Source organism: Ostrinia furnacalis, unplaced genomic scaffold (assembly GCF_004193835.3).
Source record: "Ostrinia furnacalis isolate ACB-3 unplaced genomic scaffold, ASM419383v2 OfSCF7378, whole genome shotgun sequence".
Taxonomy (NCBI): Eukaryota; Metazoa; Arthropoda; class Insecta; order Lepidoptera; family Crambidae; genus Ostrinia; species Ostrinia furnacalis.
In genome coordinates, this window is record NW_021137617.1 from 10067 (window position 1) to 31322 (window position 21256).

The window sequence follows — 21256 nt, forward strand, 5'->3', positions numbered from 1 at the left end:
TTATTTGTGTGTTGTTTTTTAATTCGTTTGTTTTAATTGCGTCGGCGCTTTAAATACCATTTGTTTGTAAATAAGGTGTTTTCTCATTTTAACGACTATTAGTAAATTTACTTGACTCATTGTTAAAATGAATGTAACAGCAGTCTTCTAAAAAACTTTATTAAAAACGCTTAATAATCTTAACAACGATAAATTCTTAATAGAGATGATCAGCACCAAACAGCAAAATATTGCCAATGGTCAACCTCGTTGGTATTAGATACGACATTCTATTTAGTTGTCTTTCACTTACATTTTTAGTTAAGAGTTTAATTAAATTGGAATGCCCAGCACTGAATAGTTAAAATTTGGCGTATGATGTTGATGTCTAAAAGTCGCTCGCAGGTCTTCAGCATGACGAGGATTGTGGTTCTTAGTATACTTAAATGCGTGGGTATATTACATGGCTTACTTATCACTAACTTAGTTACTAAGGTTACGGTTTCTTAATTTAATGTTTTTTGTGGCATTTCATCTGGCCGCCTCCTGGATCACATGGTAGGTGGACTCTCCCGTCGATTCTGTAACAAGAAACAATTTATATTACTAATCAGATCCTATAGTCAGATCCTACTAGAAATAGGTATTGCACTCTATTCTGTGCCTGTACACAATGTATTTAATACTCGTTAGAGAAATCGACATTGACAAAGTCGTAAACAGCTGGAGTTTTGTACGAATTTTATTATTTTAGAAACAGGCTTGGTGTCGCGCAGCGTTTTGTAGAAATGTTCTCGAGTTAATTAGAAGTTACGGACTTTCCACTATAAATAAGATAAGAAAAACAAAATTTAACGAGTCACGAGGATATATTTATTTGCTCTAAATAAAACCTTTAAAATGGGACTTTTGAAATTATTAAACCGACAATCTCACAAAAATAATAAAACGACACCGCCAACTATTTACAGCGGCATAAAATCCGGAAACATCACGATATTTGACGTCAATTTGGATTCCTGGCTAATTTATATTTGTGTGAACATGAAAATAACATAGAAAAATGTTTATGATGCGAAGTTGTCGCAATAATCGTTATTTACGCGTCCGTGGCCGCAGCGACCGCAGAGTCCGGGCATCGCGGACAACGGAATATGACGCTTTGCTCCATTGGAAATAGAAGCTTTCAGTTTATGATTAATGCCATCATGAGATAACATCAAGAAATAAAACGCGATGTTGCATACAATGATCAATGCCAACTCTATTCTTAATCAAATGTACCTACGCACTACGCAGCTTCCAATATTTTCCAGACATCGAGCGGGTTATGAGCAAGTTGACCAAACTTGAGAAAATATTACATTCTTTAAATCAACTGAATTTCAGTTTAATTATTCAATCTCGTCAACATTTGCTAAGGATTCCAAAATTCCTTTTTGATTTTGAGCGTTTGAAGCAAAGAATCTAAGAACGGTAATTACAGATTTTATTTGCTACTAAATCAAACACTTTTCGCCAAGGTTCGCCATAAAACTTTGCTATTCTCGATATCAAAGAGACTTTTTACGACACCTGTAAATAAGCACATTCCGCGGTAGGCGTAGACCTGAATGTTTCGGGCGTCTACGTGCCATTTGACACCGAGGCGTTTCAAAAATAATGAAACAAGTTTATTTGTTTTTTTCAGCCAGTATTTTCACACCTATCCGCCACGTCGAAATCTCTCGAATGATTTATTTGAGCTGTCACCGTCAATTTTTTTCTCGCAGTCGGAATTAGTCTCCGAAATTGATGTGTGCGCGACGTTTGAGTGTTTTTAGCGTGCATCATTGTCAGTTAGAACTAAAAATTCTTTCTGCATCTCCCTTGGGAGGTGCCCAAGTGAGTGGGAGGTTAATGCTGACTCCTACACTCGTCCGAAGTGCTCATAAAGTCCCTGTGATATACGGTTAATGATAACTTGATGTCTCGGCTAGTCACGGAGCTATTCACGAAATATCTTTATACGAAATTCTTTGATGACATTCAAATCAGCTTTTCGGTTCGAAAACTATTTTGTTTAAAATCTATCACAATTCACGTTTCGTGCATTCCGACTACGCTTTATGATTGCATTAAATAACGATGAGTTGAACATCCTACGCAGCAACGTTAACGTTTCAACTACTTCTTCAATTTATTTTGTAACTAATTACAGTCTAATAAAATCGCGAATGGAGTAAATGAGACTGTCATTGGATTGGTATTGGTACTATTGAAATATGGGCGTAAATAAAATATATTTCTTTTTAAACTGAATTAGGTATATTTCATCAATTAGGTATAACACTAGAAGCTATTACGCCCGTCTATAGAATCAGTTGACAATAAGATGACGGTCATAAAAACATAAAGAAGAAGAGTATGCTCTATGGAAGCTATCCACGGAGTTCCTTATAAACAGTAAATTAATTTTTGCACTTCAAATCAATTACATTCAACACGCCCCCTCAAAAATTAATTCTTACCTTTATCTGGTAACTATAGCATACATTCATTTACAATATATCATGTACATTTGATAAATAAATATGTTAATTACTAAACGGAACGTAATAAACTTCGTAGTGTATTCTGGGAGAAATTACACAATCATGGTCCAACATTTGTTGCTGAGGATTAGGGAAAACCCAGAAAAACCTAATCAGACCACTTCATTAAATAACTAACTCATGTATCAACTAACAAAGTATCAACAAAACAAAAATTGAAACAATAAATAAAATTAAATAAAATATTAAATGTCTACTCCAAACCAATTTCACTTCTTAAAATTTTAAAGCTGACAGCTGGCAACGGTTTCGTCAGCACATCCGCCAGCTGCTGACCTGTAGGAACATACACCAATTTAATTATATTATTCTCTATTTGTTCCCTTGAAAAATGGTATTTTATGTCTATATGCTTTGTCCTTTTGTGATTAGTAGGGTTATTGGCAATGCTAATGCAGCCATTATTGTCTTCAAAAATTACTATGGGGTTTGCAATATTTATATCAATGCTTTGAGAAAGAGACTTCAGCCATAGTGCTTCACGAACACCTTCATACAGTGCCATGTATTCGGCTTCTGTAGATGAGGCCGCCACAGATGATTGCCTCTTTGTACACCAAGTTATTGTACACTGATCGAACAGTTTAAATAAATATCCTGTAGTGCTTCGTCTGTCATTCGTATCACTACCACCCCAATCAGAGTCTACATATCCACACAAAATATTTGCATATTTACACCGTTTGTAGGTTAGTTTCAAATCAACCGTTCCTTTTAAGTACCTAAGAACTCGCTTTAAACATTGCCATAACTCTTTGTTATTCTTGTTTGTGTACCTGCTTAATATGTTGACACTTGTACTTAAATCTGGCCGAGTGCAAATCATTATGTACATCAAACATCCTATAACATTTCGGCATGGTGCATTACATTTCTCGTCTGAATTCAAAGCTTGATAATTTAGTTTACTTTCAAGAGGTGTACTGACTGGATTACAATCCTGCATATTAAATTTATTTAGAACTTTATTTATATAAACACTTTGATCCAGTGTTATTTTGTCAGTATCCCTAGTAACTTTAATACCAAGAAATAACTTAATTTCATTCAAATCTGTCATTTTAAATTTGCTACTCAAATAGTTTTTAAAATTGTTCATTGTTAGAATATCTGCGCAACAGATGGCTAAGTCATCTACATAAAGCACCACATATATATTTTTATTTATATCACCTTTATTTAAAATGTATATATGTTACTGTAAAAGCTCGAATTGCAGTAAATCCTAAGATATTCCAGTAAAACCTAAGATCTACCAATTCCTAATGGTAAATGTCCCAAAAGGTTTGCGATTCGAACTCTTACAACCATTTCGTTGGTAAATCTTAGTATTTACATTAATGGCACGGTAAATGTTGAAAAACAAAACAAGCATTTTTGACAGGTAACAATCGGTCTTATCTACGCATTACACGAGCGCAGCCTTTTTGTATTGTTATTTTTTTTTATCCACAACGAGGAAGCTCTTGGCCTGTATCTCACCTGATGGTAATGTAAGAACAATTTAAGAACTAAAAAGAAAGACCACGGCATCACTTTTCATTTCAATACAATTAAACAAACCATGATGTCACTGCCTTGTTTTTTCTTTAGCAACTTAAAATCATTTAATTTTTTTATAAAATACTAGCTTTTGCCCGCGGCTTCACCCGCGTGTTTAATTTGTCACAGATCGCCATAAATTATTATAGCCTATAAGTTATTCTGGGTTATAAACAATAATACTGTAAAGTTTCATCAAAATCAGTTAAGTAGTTTTTGCTTGAAAAAGTAACAAACATCCACACAAATTTTCGCGTTTATAATATTAGTAGGATGCATGCAGTACAAAATTTCAGTGTCCTAGATGCTGGGTTATTATAATTCAGATTTTTTTCATTCATGGACGAAATAACAAAAATGATAATACCATGGACTCCATAGTATTATCATTTTTGTTATAATCTTACTAATTAAAAGTTCTGTAGGTAAACTTTTACGAAAACAGCATTGTTGGTAATGAGTCAGAAGGAATAAAAAAAGGAAACAGTAAAAATGTGAACACCAAAACACAAGAAAAAGAAATGATTGCAAATAATTTAAATAAGTTGGTATTAGTTTGTACTTATTACTATCATATGATACCTTTATAATACTATGTACCTGTTTTGTCTAATAGTTGATTTAAGTTAGTTAGTAGTTGTTTTATTCCTAAAACCAACATCTACCAGCTGACAGAGGTAAAACCTAGCATATACTGAATTCGAATGGTAAAAGCTCGAAAAAATCGTTGTATTTTCAGAAATACTTACATTTACCAACTCATGTCGGTAAATCCTAAGACTTACACTTAAATCTTAAGAATAACCGTAGTTCGAGCTTTTACAGTAACATATACATCTATCAACAGATGAATTTTGAAAACCGTTTTCTTTAAGTGATTGCTCAAAAACTTCGAACCAGCACCTAGCTGCCTGTTTTAGTCCGTATAACGCTTTGTTTAGTTTGCAAACTTCATGTTGCTTACTAATTACCCCTTCCGGAACTTTCATGAAAATTTCTTCTTTTAGAATACCATTTAGAAATGCAGTTTTAACATCCATATGATGAATTAATAAATTGAACTGATTAGCAAAACTAATTAAAAATCTAAAACTGGCTATTCTTGCAACAGGTGCAAAAGTCTCATTGTAATCTGTAAGATACTCTTGACTAAACCCTCTAGCAACAAGCCTAGCTTTATATCGAATAGGTTTTCCAAATTCATCGCATTTTATTGTAAAAATCCATTTACAATCAACAATATTTTTATTTTCAGGTCTTGGTACTAAAGTCCAAGTATTGTTTTCAGCAAGAGAATCTAATTCATCTTTTATCGCGGCTTCCCAATTGGATCTGTCATCGCGCGTTTTAATCTCGTCGTAAGATGTTGGCACTTTACATAAAAATGACTGAGCACACAATAAACAGTCATTGTCACTTTCATTATACGAAATAGGGGTACGACCTTTAAGCCTTTCACTCCTCCTAAGTTCAATATCATCACTAATGTTTTCATTATATTTTTTAACCCTACTGTCAGGTAAGGCAGATGCTTCCTGTGAATTTATGTCATTATCATCTTTGCGCCTTTTACTAGGGCATTCATGACCATCAGATTTCGATACATCTGATTTAGACTGAGACTTTGTGGATACTGATTTCGACACACGGTCATTATCATCAGCTTTGCCACGGGAGCATTCCCCTTCCAGTTTCAAAGTAGGTCTGGAATTCAGAAAATTTGTCTCATCTACTACAACATCTCGGACAGTGACATATTTTTCACATTCTGCATTCCAAACTCTGTAACCATTTGGTTCATAGCCTAACAATATACCTTTCCATGATTTGTCATCGAACTTAGCTTTACCGGTTTTATTATGTACGTAAACCGTTGAGCCAAATACTTTTAAATATTTTATTTGCGGTTTCCTGTTATGCCACATTTGAAATGGTGTTTGACAGTCCTTCAAAGCTTTAGATGGGGTCAAATTTATTAAATACACAGCAGTTAAAACAGCGTCACCCCAGAACACCTTATTTAATTTAGCACCGCTTAACATAGAACGAGCTTTTTCGGTTATTGTTCTAACCATTCTTTCTGAAACACCATTTTGCTGTGGAGTTCTAGGAACAGTCAAATGATAAGTTATCCCTTTTTCTACACAATAGCTTTTCATCTCAGAGGATAGATATTCGCCTCCGTTATCGCAATATAACGTAACTAATTTAGAACCAAATTTAGCCTCAGATTTTGCGACATAGTCTTTGAAAACTTTAAAAACGTCAGACTTGTATGTGATCAGATAAGTTACACAATAATGCGTATATTGATCCACAAATAACACAAAATAATTTTTATTATCAATACTCGGGGGAGTGATAGGTCCGCAAACATCAGAATGAACTACATATAGCGGTCGTTTTATGTGACTTTTATCTTTAACTTGATTAAACGGCAATCGCGCCTGTTTCCCATTCAAGCATGCTTCGCATAAGTCATCAGTCGGAACAACTGACTCGATATGATTAGAGTCTTCAAACATTTTATAAGTTTTTAATTCCTGAAATTTATTTTTACTTATATGACCTAAACGTTGATGCCATAAATCATAGCTATCTTTATTAGTACTGCATACTTGGGAAACAGTGCGATTTGGATTCTTAATTGATGTAAAATCAATAATTACTAAATTGTTTACATTCTTACCTCGCATTAAAATGTTACCTTCTTTACAAATTTTGGCTCCTTGCTGATCGAATGTGATAGTCAATCCAGCTTTCTGCATCTTCGAGACAGAGAGCAAATTGTACGGGACCTCATGACTGAAAAGTACATCTTCCAGAACTCCATGAACGCCCATGTCGCTGATCACCTTCATTGTTCCTCTTTTGGTAGCTGTAATAAATTCGCCTTGCTTAGCAACTGAAATTTTAAGTGGAGGAATTATAAAGGAACTTGAAAAAAACAAATCTTCCCTGTTTGTAATATGGTCCGATGCTCCAGAATCTAATATGAATGTTATTTTATTATTATCATCATTTCCTTCATATTCTCCTGTCATAAAAGCAAATCCTGTGTCAATATTTGACAGTTGAATTGTTTTCAACGTCTTGTTTGAATTCTGTTGCTGCTTATTTCTTTTAAAATAAAAACAGTCATTCTTGACATGTCCTTTTCGCCCACAGTGATGACATTTTATAAAAGACTTGTTTTTGGATTTGTAATTTTTCTGATTAGAATAGTAATTATTGTTCTTTTGATAGTAGCTCTGTCCTGGTCTTGAACTATCAAATCTTCCTTTCTTTACGTTTTCATTTCTATTCTCTACTTGCATTACCTTCATACTTGTGTCACAGCTCTCATTTCTTAACTTTACTTCATGATCTAGCAGTCTGGTCTTTACGAATGCCAGGGTTAAATTATCATCAGTCAAAGTTTCTATCGCCGTAATGACACCATCGTAATTTGTGGGTAGTGTAAGTAGTAAATGAGCTACTTTATCAGTCTCTTCCAGTTTAGCTCCGGCAGCATGAAGCTCCGTAATAAAATCGTCAAAAGTCGCAAAATGTTTGATTAACGGTATATCACCTTGTAATTTTAAAGACAACAGCTTTTTCCTTAATGCCAATTGCGTGGCAACACTTTTACGCTCATAAAGTGAATCCAAACTTACTAAAATTTCTTTTGCCGTCGCGTCTTCCTTGGCAAAACCGAGATAGGAATCTGATAAATATTCAATTATCACACTTTTTGCAATTCGGTTATTTTGCTCCCACGCTCTGCATCGTGTTGTCGGTTCTTCATCAATCACTTTAATCACATCCAACTCGCACAACAATGCACGTATTCTGAATTTCCATACGCTATATTTTTCTCCATTAAAAGGTTTTATATTTCGTTTCATTTTAGTAACATCCATTTTTTCTTGGTTTGGTTTTTGTTCTTTTCAATTTGTCACACGTTGACACGAATTTGGAACACGTTTAATTTTGAAAAAACTATTATTACCAAATAAATGTATTTATCTGGGCCCATAACCTATTGAAATATGGGCGTAAATAAAATATATTTCTTTTTAAACTGAATTAGGTATATTTCATCAATTAGGTATAACACTAGAAGCTATTACGCCCGTCTATAGAATCAGTTGACAATAAGATGACGGTCATAAAAACATAAAGAAGAAGAGTATGCTCTATGGAAGCTATCCACGGAGTTCCTTATAAACAGTAAATTAATTTTTGCACTTCAAATCAATTACATTCAACAGGTACAACTACGAGATAAGAGAGAGCCTAAGTTAAAAAGAAGAAAGTACATGAGTGTCTAAATTCAAATAAAATCATATTACGTTACGGGCTATAAACTATTTTCTCGTGGCAAAACATGTAAGAGTACCTATCTTCGGTTTTCTTGTTTTCCTGAGGAAAATTAATCTTCTTTTATCATCAGCCATCATTACAATCTGACAAGCTATTTCCTGAAACATCGTCGTCGCGTTTTCAGCTCCCGCGATTCAGAACATGACAAATTAGTTTATTTTTGGGGTATATTCTCGAAACTACTAATGAGGTAACTGCATCGCGATTCGCGATGAATGACGATGTCCGTTTTATTCACCAATAATAATTTACCGCGATCAAAACCCGTGTTTTGAGCCAAAAGCGAGATAGTAGATAACGATGATGGAGACGGTACTCCGGTGTGTAAATTACACATAAAAGTCATAGATAGACACAAACATGCGTGTATAAGTCTAGGATAATGTCATCGTAACGGCTAATGATCTTTAGTGCGCACACCTTATTGTTTCGTCGTCATTACAATACGAGTAAACATATTGTTTGGCACGGTGACATGGGCGGGGAATGTTGTCACAACTCACACCCCTTTTCCTTGCATCCGACTTGGCAGAAAAGAATGCTAAGTTTTTTGTGTGTTTTGAGAACAAACAGGCATTTGGTAGTAATCACCATCACTAATTTACATTCGCAACTCAAAAATTGCGTCCGTTGTTCATTTAAAAAGAGTCGTAGATACTTTTTCATAAAGACACAACATTGCATTCGTTAGGAAAGGTTCTGGCTTACTACCAATATTATTGCAGCAAAAGAATTGTTAAGAGCGTTGTCACATTTTTCATGCAGAAATCGAGAATTTGGCAGATTTCGAAATGATTTTAGTCATATAATTTATTGTTATAGCTTCTTTTGACTTATATCATCGTAATTATCATACGTTTTTACGGAATGTCTATTGACAAAATCTCATTCAAATTGGATTTTTGCCTACGAAAACAGCGAATTTCGAAAGCCCGATTTCCAGGTAACTCGCGAAGGCACAACTTTGAACTAATATTACAACAAATTTATTTCTAAGTAAGAAGATAGAATGTATTCATTAGAATAAGCATACCCTGAAGAAGAAAGTGTATTGAGAAAATTTTGATGTTTAATTCATTAAAATGCATTTTTATCATGTCTAAGATAGTCAAAATTCGAGAAAATTACTGCAAGAAAACAGGTCACATCTCATAATCTAAAAGTCATTTGGCAACATAAACTACTTTATACTTAAGAAGAAACATAGTACTATTATTGTGTGAAAAAGAAAAAATATCTATCTTCAATCTTCAAATGAAAAATTAATTTGAAAATACTATAAAATCGGGTGCATCAAATGGCATAAATCAGTCGTGCTTTGGCACTCGTAGACGCCGGGTCTATGTCAGTTGACTGCCCACTGACGTATATGCGTCACGCGTGATTTTTTCGTAAATTGTAGTATGATTGAGTACTTTTGATCCGCAAGTATTTTTAATTTATTTGTTTAGGTAAATCGGACTTGTAATTTCTTTCTTTTCAAACTTTTTATTATTTTACTTACAGAATATGGGTAGAATAGATAAAAGATATTATTATGGTATCTGTTTGGTCAGGAAAAAATAAATGACTAATAAAAATTTTAACAGGGTGTCAAAACATTAGTCTATGCTATTGTGTTTCTACCAACATAAAATATACTCTTCCTTACTAATAAAAGTTGAATAGCGTCTGTATGGTCACACAATGCTTCGTCATGTTTTTCCGAAAGTTCAATTACTGACGACTGAATGAAAGAAATTGGTGCGTAACTATTCATCTGATATTAAACGTTTAGTAATAAAGGGGTAGGTCAGGTAAATGGCAAATCCACCAGCGGTCGCTCGATGACACTTAGACAAATCTATATATATAAAAATGAAACCCGTTTCGCGTTGTCACGGCATCACGTGTGAACGGCTGAACCGATTTCGATAATTCTTTTTTTTAAATGTTTGTGGAAGTCCAAGGATGGTTCTTACGGAAAAAAATATTAAGAAAATCTCTACGCTAAGGCGGTACGAAGTTCGCCGGGTCAGCTAGTAGTTTTATAAAACGTCAACTAAGTTGGTTAGGTATTTGTATTGTAGATACTTATACAAATTAACGTATAAAATGAGTTTATTTTTAAAAGTATAGGTAGGTACAGGGTGGAAACGATAAGTGATTTCACTTGATTTTTAATTATATAAGATATCGAGAAACTGTTTACTGTTCCTGTAAGTGCTTCATGAGCTCTTTAAAACAATAACAATAAATAGGTCAAAGAATAAACTGGATCTATGCGAAAATTCAATGTTTCCGAATTTCATACTAAATGTATGCCGCCAGCCATATTATAAGTGTTAATTTTTTAAATTTAAATTTTTAATTGAGTAATATATAATAATCAAACAACAAACTCGTAAATTGCATTCTTATTTAAATTATTTACGGAAAACATGANTAGCCTGACCAGGAACATAAAAACCCTCGCCATGTTGCGGAAAACTAATGGTACTAATTTTTTACATTTTTTCTTTCTTTCTTTCTTCTTTCTTTCTTAATTTCTTTTAATGGCAACAGTAACTGAAAACTTCATTGACATGTCACCTTGCATGTCAGTCTATTGCTGTCAAAGTGTAAACAAACTTTATTTTAAATGTGCGCAATTGATTTTGTGAATTAAATTGCTAAAATCTTTTTATAGTCGTGAAAGAAAAGTGGTTCACAATGTGTTAAAGTATTTGTCGAAGAGAAATACTNTAACATAGTTTCAAAAGGTAATATGTGCTCGCGATTCGTTGAAGGAATCAATTTGAAAACTGACGAACCTTTTCATTCCGTGACTGTACATTCATTTATTATGAAATGAATTGAATAATAGCGAAAAGATTCGGTGCCTCTCGTATTGAGCTGATTGAGCAATAAGTCAGACGACAATTTTATTATTTCCAGTCATTAAGTTTTATTTGGAAAAATATTTGTCACCGTTGCTGTTATAACCCATGATAGACGAAGAAAAAGAATCACAGGTGTTAGATTTAATTGTTTTTAATTTACAATTCATGTGCTTTTTCAGAATCGTTCATATATGAATATTTGGTAGAGAAGGAAAATGCACGTGCGTGCGACACACAAAATCAAGAAGTTCGTCTTTGAATTACTTTGGCCAGCTTTTAAAAAAAGTTCGAATCATATCAAGTTCATTGGCTTTTTCTTTGATTTACTTTATCATTTTTGTCTTCCTAGAAAAGTGATGATATCCACATTGAGTTGGTCATATATACTCAACACCAAATAAACCGCACCTTCCGCGACGCGAACTTTAACGATTTTCTTCTGACACAATCATGGTGCCCCAACAATATTGGTGTTATTTGAAAGCCCAATAAATAGATTTAAACAAAAACACATTTAATTTCTTAATAAATGATTAACATATACCATAAATGTGACTTGAAAAAATACCTCACTTTGGGCCCACCTATGGGATCAATTAGACCAATTTTTATGGTTATAAAACCAAATAATGATCTCGCGTGTCCTCTTTAACAGATGGATAGCGATNCGTGCGCGACGTTTGAGTGTTTTTAGCGTGCATCATTGTCAGTTAGAACTAAAAATTCTTTCTGCATCTCCCTTGGGAGGTGCCCAAGTGAGTGGGAGGTTAATGCTGAATCCTACACTCGTCCGAAGTGCTCATAAAGTCCCTGTGATATACGGTTAATGATAACTTGATGTCTCGGCTAGTCACGGAGCTATTCACGAAATATCTTTATACGAAATTCTTTGATGACATTCAAATCAGCTTTTCGGTTCGAAAACTATTTTGTTTAAAATCTATCACGATTCACGTTTCGTGCATTCCGACTACGCTTTATGATTGCATTAAATAACGATGAGTTGAACATCCTACGCAGCAACGTTAACGTTTCAACTACTTCTTCAATTTATTTTGAAACTAATTACAGTCTAATAAAATCGCGAATGGAGTAAGTAAATGAGAACTGTCATTAGATTGGTATCGGTACAACTACGAGATAAGAGAGAGCCTAAGTTAAAAAGAAGAAAGTAGTTATTACATGAGTGTCTAAATTCTAATAAAATCATATTACGTTACGGGCTATAAACTATTTTCTCGTAGCAAAAGTAGGCACCTATCTCTTGTTTTCCTGAGGGAAATTATTTATCTTCTTTTATCATCAGCCATCATTACAATCTGACAAGCTGTTTCCTGAAACATCGTCGTCGCGTTTTCAGCTCCCGCGATTCAGAACATGACAAATTAGTTTATTTTTGGGGTATATTCTCGAAACTACTAATGAGGTAACTGCATCGCGATTCGCGATGAATGACGATGTCCGTTTTATTCACCAATAATAAATTTACCGCGATCAAAACCCGTCCGTGTTTTGAGCCAAAAGCGAGATAATAGATAACGATGATGGAGACGGTACTCCGGTGTGTAAATTACACATAAAAGTCATAGATAGACACAAACATGCGTGTATAAGTCTAGGATAATGTCATCGTAACGGCTAATGATCTTTAGTGCGCACACCTTATTGTTTCGTCGTCATTACAATACGAGTAAACACATTGTTTGGCACGGTGACATGGGCGGGGAATGTTGTCACAACTCACATCCCTTTTCCTTGCATCCGACTTGGCAGAAAAGAATGCTAAGTTTTTTGTGTGTTTTGAGAACAAACAGGCATTTGGTAGTAATCACCATCACTAGTTTACATGCGCAACTCAAAAATTGCGTTCGTTGTTTATTTAAAAAGAGTCGTAGAGACTTTTTCATAAAGACACAACATTGCATTCGTTAGGAAAGGTTCTGGCTTACTACCAATATTATTGCAGCAAAAGAATTGTTAAACAAATAAAATAAAATAAAAAGCAATAAAGTATCATTAAACTTATGAATTATGAAACTCTATGCACTATTCATAACTGAACAAGTTAGAGTTTCAGGATTTTATCTATCTTTTACAAATCTAGAATTTACCTCTAGAAGTTAAAATCCATCGAAATTAAGTTAAAAATAAAGTGAAAATGTTGAGATTTTCAGTACAATAAATTCAAGAATATTAAACCTTTGAAGATCTTACGGAGAAATGAGTCGTCGCTTTTTTAGTAAAAGTACCACTGAAATCATTTGTTTTGCCTTTATAAGTCGGTTAGTTAGAGTTTAGAGTACCTACTTTACGGTTTACAACCTAATTTACAACTAGATCCCACGTTAGTCATTTTGAAAATTATGAGTAGGTTACTGGATATACGACGTGATGGCTCGTTTAATTTTAGATGCACCATTGCAAATCAGCCAAAACTACGATGTGTTTCTTCTCTAGCAATAAAATAGAGAACGACTGTTAAAAGGTCAATGATGAAAATGAGAATTAGTTTTTGACTTTAGGGAAAAATTTATGCCTCTCAAAAGATAATGTAGAGTCCTTCCTCTAAGTAATAAATCGAAACGTTTCTTTTTAAGCGTTAACAAAAATGAGAATTCTTGAGAATTTAAAACGCTACATCGATTTTGATCATTCTTTACCAGATCTAGGATCCACACTATTTATAAATCTTTCTTAAAATAGATGGAAAGTAAATCATCCGCAAACCGCATTTAATTAAATCTATGTAATGTTCCAATCGAGTAAAAAATTCGCATTTGCGAGTTTTGGCTATTTAATTGATTGCGCGCACAAGATTACAATTAATCAAATAGCTATTGGTAATTGGTTTTTCTCAAACCATCTGTTTATCTACAAGTGTCTAGTTTAGTTAGTTGGCCGATCGTTTCGGAATGCTGTGTTGTCTCTCATAACAGCAGAGCGTTACTTCAATATATCATCGATCTGATAAGTGTTTTTGGCGGAGGTGTTTATTATTTTTTCGCAATTAGACGGCGTTACGATTCGTAGAACGGGCTTGTTAACTGTTTTATAAAATAGATTTTGGTGAGATCTTGTTAGTGTATCTATGTGAGATTAGAGTGATTTGAAAAGTCCTTTTTCATGAAATTCGATCAGCATACATTACGCTTTATTTTTTTTTATGATAGCGCAACATTAATACACAGCAGGAAACTACTGGAAAATGAAAGCACTCATCGACAAATGCACATAAGTCACTAATTACAGACGTCACTCAGACACATGCGATGTTAAGCACCTCAGAACAACCCCGAGTACAGCAACCAGAGGCTGGCCAGCAGCAGGACCAGGATCATGTAGGTGGCGATGAGGTTGGTGGTCTCGTGGTTCGGCATGGCTGGCGGCTGGTCAACACGCGCTCTGGACAGCTGGCTCCAGCGGACTGAGGACCCGAGCGGCGCCTACGCACGCCACGCCTTCCATGATTCGGTTTATAAATATGAGCGCGTTAATAGCTTGTCGTTACCATGACAGGTGTCATCGCGATGCCGTTTATGTCCGAGTGACGTATTGAAGTGTTTTTGTAAAAGTCTAATTACCTATTGGTGCATGATTTAGAAATCCCTAAAAGTTTACTGTGGTCGCGAACTGCCTTTGGGTTGTGATTTTTGGGGTCTACATCAACTAAGTTCCCAACATTTATGGTGATCATACTGTGAGACACAGCTTGATTCCGTAATTTCATTTTCAAAGTTTAAGTTTTATTTTTATTTTTTTATCCACAACGAGGCTCTTGGCCAGACCAGGTGAGATACAGGTAAGTGACGATCAAGCCGAAGGTGGAAGCGAGCTGGCTAGCTACCACAATCTTATCCAAGTCTGTGTTCCTCTGTGGTTGAGGATTCCGAATGAAGTTTTATTTTGTTTCTAAATGTGTGAAAAACTTTCAAAAGTCTCATCGATCCTACCTAACTGAACTTGTTTTGGTGTTAAATTATGGTGAATGGATTAATTTCCCATACAATTCAGGAATTAACTTGATTGGAAAACATTTCCAGCACTACTTGGCATTATTTTTTCAGTATTTTGGCCCGAAGTTTTCACATCAATCAACTAGATTTGCTAAAATTACTGATTTATCTTGCCCGTTACATTTACTATCGTGCCATGTCATCCGTAATTTTGCATTAATTAATGTCATTGTTTTATCAATGGGACGATTATTTATTATGAAATGAATTGAACAATCGCGAAAAGAATAAGACCTATCTCCGAAATGACTCATTACATATCGGTGCCTCGTATCTATTGAGCTGATTGAGGTATAAGTTAGACGACAATTATTGCCAATCATTAAGTTTGACACTATTTAAATGCCCTTCATTTGTTTAAATGTTTAAATAGTTATTTAGAAAAATAATTATTGTTACAGAATTGCTCTAAACCATGATACACGAAGAAGAAGAATCACAGGTGTTAGATTTAAAAATTGTATTAAGTAGTTTACAATTCATGTGCTTTTTCAGCTTTTTCAGCATCCTTCTTATGAATATTTGGGCAGAGAAGGAAAGAAAATGCACGTGTGCGTTGAAAAAAAAAACGTTCACAAAATCAAGAAGTTCATCATTGAGTTAGTTAAAAGGTTCGGACAAACCAACGCGTGCAGCGATGGCGATGGCGATGGCGACCACTGCGCGTGCAAAAGTTGTTTCACACTGCCGCGACCGCGATGGCGATCACTGCGCGTGCAGATTGTCACTGTCACCACAACTGTCACGCATATTGTCACTTTCGCTTATTGTCAATCACGCCTATTCGGCAAAATGGAAACTGAATTAAATGATTTGTTTGAAGCTAGCTTTTGATGCAATTGAGACAGTGGAAACACTTTTTCACTCAAGTTTATTCAGGCGGCCATATATTAATGAGACAGGATTACATGCGGTATAGGTAGTAGGTATTGGTTACTCATAACCAAGCTATATTTCTGGCTTCGTTTGTAGTCCCTAGAGCCCTAACAATACCTTTTAATTAAATTTAAAGAAAGGTTTGATAGGAAGGAGGACTGCACTAAGGCTTTCTTGGCCTCAGTGGGGGGAAATGAAACACAACGCGGACGGCTGATATCTGGTTTATTACTGTTATGCTATTGCTATATACAAGATTTACATAATGTACACAATTCAATGTGTCCAGTCCAATGTGCCGTCGGTGTAGAGTGCCTACGGTACACGTTCGTTCAGGGTTCATGGGCCAGTCGGCTAGCATGTTGTAGGTCGCGGTCGATGCTGACTTGCTCGTACAGTATCCTTGTGGGANAAAACTTTTTAACAGATCCTACTTACTATTTATTACATCGATTTTAAAAAACAGAAACGTCACAGTGACGAATGTCACGATGATCGCTGATCGCTGCGTGCAGACGCTGCATAGATCGCCGCGACCAATGACAGGACGCGTTGATGTGAACACATCGCTACAAATTCATACACGCTGTCTGGTCGCCATCGCCATCGTCATCGTGCACGCCGGCTGCACGCGTTGGTCTGGTCTAACCTTTAGGCCAGCTTTTTAAAAAAGTTTGAATCATGTTCATTGTTCATGGTCTTTTTCTTTATCATGTTTGCCTTCCTAGAAAAGTGTCGATATCCACTTTGAGATAAGTAGTTCTTTATACAATTTTAAACACTGCTGCGATGTAGGCTGCTGCCTACATAACCCACCTATTGTAATCAAAGAAGCTCTTTGATTAAAAGTCTACGGTTGTACATCTATGGGCGAATGTGTTTAAAGACACAACCTAAGTTTCTACAATAGAATGAAGAGCTTATTTCTATAGGATATCTACGATAAGGATTGAAGAGTAGGTGACTTTTGAACTTCAATCACAATGCAATGCTCCTGAATATTCATATTGAGCAGCATTGAGAAGACATAAAGCAGAAGAAAATCCCGCCCTAAATGGGAGCCTAAACAAGCCACAACATCGAACTTACAATCAGAAGACTGCCGAGTACAGTAACCATAGGAAAAACAGCAGGATCACGAGGATCATGTACGTGGCGGCCAGGTTGACGGTCTCCGCGTTGATCGGCATGGCGGCGGCGCGCAGGACTGATGGCGGAGGATCCCGCGCCGAACAGAACGCTTGCGTCAGCGCACAGGGACCTACTCACTGGAGAACTTGCCTGGAATTTTGCTTGAGAATTTTATTGGAATTCCAGGTTTTGAAAAATGCAGGTGAATGTGATGCTAATAAGGAAATTCAGAATTGGATTTGAACCGAAATGGCAAACGAAAGGTTTGATAGAACATTGGGTGTTACCTGCTGTGCTGTTCCAATGTGATTGTTATTTTGTGTGGCCTACATAAAATAATTCTCAAGTCAGACACACACGAAGGATTCCGTACAAGATCGAAGCTTACGAGATCGCAATTAGTAAAATTTAAACAAGCTTCTTGATTATTGATCCATAAATTAATTCCATGCTTCATGATACTGTTGCTGCATTACCTATATTAGAAGACGGACGCATAGTAGAGGCTTTGCTATAGGGACCCGTTGTAATCTTTGGGTAAAGAACATTAAACTACAAGTGGTAATCATCATCATCATTAAACTGTTGTCAGCCCGTAGGACGTCTTCTGCTAAACATAGATCCTAGACTTCCAGAGTGACCGGTCAATCAAGTCACCTTGATCACAAATAAAACTAGAAATCCACGAAGCCATGGTGATTAAACATATCGGTATGTTAACGTATCTATTTTCTAAATAAATTATACGAGTCTTTATGTCATATCGTCAAAGCAAAATATAATTTCGGAAACGACCCGACAAAGACAATAATCACAGTTTCTAGAGACAAAATTATTTTGATCTCTCGTAGGAGGATGCTCGTAAATCCGCCGCTCTACGCAGTGCCGGTTGGAACGGAAATATTTGCATGACTTTTTAAAACTTTTGCATTTTTGAATCATAAATATTCAATTTCAATTTTCCAGATGAAAGAACATCATAAATCAAAAATAAACTCACATTTCTAAAATGCTGAATACAGCAACCACAGTGAGACCAGCAGGAGCAGTAGGATGCAGTAGGTGGCCACCAGGTTAGTGCCTTCCGAAGTCATCTTGGAGCAGTCGCCGACGCGTGTTCACAACCGAGTAGCAACTGAGACGGGCGAGGATAACAAAGCTTGATATACACTGTCCCGAAAACTCCCGAATCACCGTGAAGTTCCTCAGTTCGTGACGCCCGTGATTAATTGTTGCGCGACTCTCGGGTGGCAGTACGTTTTCGGTTATTTACAATTTTCCTATTATTGCCAAGACTCTGAAATGAGTGGGCTCGTCTATGATGTGTAAGATTTTATTTTTACGTTTCTTCAGAAAAATGCGGGGTTAAAATAACGGAAGCTAAAGTTCGATGTCACTAATTTAGTTTTATGTTTGTCTGCCTGCGAACATCTGGATCTGCTACTCTCAAAAACTATTGTAGAGACAAAATAAATATTACTGCTTAAACTCCTATAATTGGATTCACTATGAGAGATAGAAGGAGATTGATTAAATTCATAATATGGTAGTTTCAACCTAAATAGGCATTTACTTGGTTTATTTTTATATTATGATGAANGGTGGTATTGGTGAATAAAAAGCCGAGAAGAAGCAGTAGGTACTTGATATTAAAAATTCACAAGCATTGAAAATTTTGGGAAACAATGTGCGCTCTGGAATTCTCCAGCGGATTTTTCTACACGGCCGAGTGCGTCTCTGGATTCGATTCACATTTTTGGAGTTATGATAACCTGTGCTATTTCCGGCTGAAGTGCTACGGCAATTGGAGTATGAGGCTCCAAGCGATACATTTAGCGCTGGAGCTTTGCAATGTTTCGGACTGAAATACCCGCGTTCCAACGTCGTTAATATTATGTTATAAATAAATATTGATGATTGGAATTACATACACCACTGTGCCTAAATCATATAGCGAAGCCTCTAGTAAATATTGTATTGTGGTCACGGGTAACTGTTAACCACGTGTTTTTCACAATATTTTCATTCAAGTTCCGAATTGCCGTACTAGATGTAAAATTGTAGAGTCGAGTACTATTATAGCCAAAAAGTAAAACACTGCTGAAAGAATATAGAGAAAGAGATACGTAGGTATAAAAATAATGATACGTGAAAATGTCCAGGTAGGTACAGGTGAGTCTTAGTAAAAATCAATTAATATAGAACAAACTTAATAAATAAGTAAATACATATATCTATTAAATTCAAGTAGGTAATCTACAAAATGGATTTGTTAGTCTATTCCATTAAGTTATTAAGGTATTGTAAATCGTATCCACGTGGTCAAATTACATTGTATTTTTTGTTTAAAAGACTTACAACATGATTATTCACGGTAAAATACCTATGTCATTAGTGTATGTTTTATACAGTGTGAGTCACGTTAAAGTGTACATATGAAAATAGATGAAACTAGACCTATTTTTATCGACAAAAAAAAAGGTTAAAATTTTTTTGAGATTTTTTTAAAAAAAATTATAGAATTTTTTTTCTTCGAATTACTTATTGTAAAGAAAACGTAATAACTTTTAAACTAAGCAGTATATCCTGATAAAATAAAAACAGTAATAATGCTAAATAACAGGCAATACTAAAAAAATACATGAAATACACAAAAAAGGCCAACAAATAATAAAAAATGAAACTTTTTGAAAAAAATCTGCTTTTAAATTCATGTTTTTTTGGTTATTTGATCAATTTCTCCAAAATATGCCCCTATAACCGGTGGTTTTTATTACGTTGTATTATTTTCTATCGTATTACCTTCGTAAAACCAAAAATCGCATGTCTCTATCCCTATCACAAAGTTTGCAATGATCGTTTGAACTAAGCCTCTCCGGGCGCGCCATTCAATGCTTCATTAACAACGAAACTGAAAATGGCTCTAGATTTGTAATTTTGATAAAGACAAGTTAGATTTCAAATAAAAACAAAAAATTTTGAAGTAAAATAAGATTTTTTTTAAAAATTAAAATTGTCTCTACCTGTAGCGGAGAATAATGTTGTGGCAGGCCTTTGTTCAAACGATCATTGCAAACGTTGTGATAGGGATAGAGACATGCGATTTTTGGTTTTATGAAGGTAATACGATAGAAAATAATACAACGTAATAAAAACCACCGGTTATAGGGGCATTTTTTGGAGAAATTTATCAAATAACCAAAAAAACACGAATTTTAAAGCAGATTTTTTTCAAAAAGTATCATTTTTTATTATTTGTTGGCCTTTTTTGTGTATTTTATGTATTTTTTTAGTATTGCCTGTTATTTAGCATTATTACTGTTTTTATTTTATCAGGATATACCGCTTAGTTTAAAAGTTATTACGTATTCTTTACAATAAGTAATTCGAAGAAAAAAAATTCTATAAAAAATTAAAAGAAAATCTCAAAAATTTTTTGACCTCTTTTTTGTCGATAAAAATAGGTCTAGTTTCATCTATTTTCATATGTACACTTTAACGTGACTCACACTGTATTCGTGAATATAAACAGTTGAGGGCAACAACATGCGGTCCTACACAAAGAAACGCTTTGGTTGACATTTTAGGAATTTTATTTACCACTTTATGAGAAAAACAAAAAGCTTTTGATTTTGTTTTGCACCTAATATACCACCTATCACTAGACAAATACCTACCTACAAAAGAAAATGGTAGGACGAGTATAATTTGGTGTGTACCTAATAAAAAACAGGTTGACTTGCTTACTTGAATGGTTAGTTTAGCCTGAAGAAAAGATAATATTTTATGATAAATTTGACTTGATGTAACTATTTAGCCAGTGACCCAGACCATGAGCGATAAACCTTTTGTTTATTTTATTTTCCATCTGCCCTATTTCAAACTAATAGTTCAA

General features: G+C 34.9%; 1 long non-coding RNA gene across 1 annotated transcript; it reads right to left on the bottom strand.

The window, feature by feature from the left end:
* Positions 1-142: 142 nt before the first annotated feature.
* On the bottom strand, positions 143-18591 carry LOC114364338 (uncharacterized). The gene is made up of 2 exons (XR_003656841.1): positions 18362-18591; positions 143-560 (listed from the first exon to the last, which is right to left on the bottom strand). It is a non-coding gene; the product is annotated as an uncharacterized LOC114364338 (long non-coding RNA).
* Positions 18592-21256: the final 2665 nt, after the last annotated feature.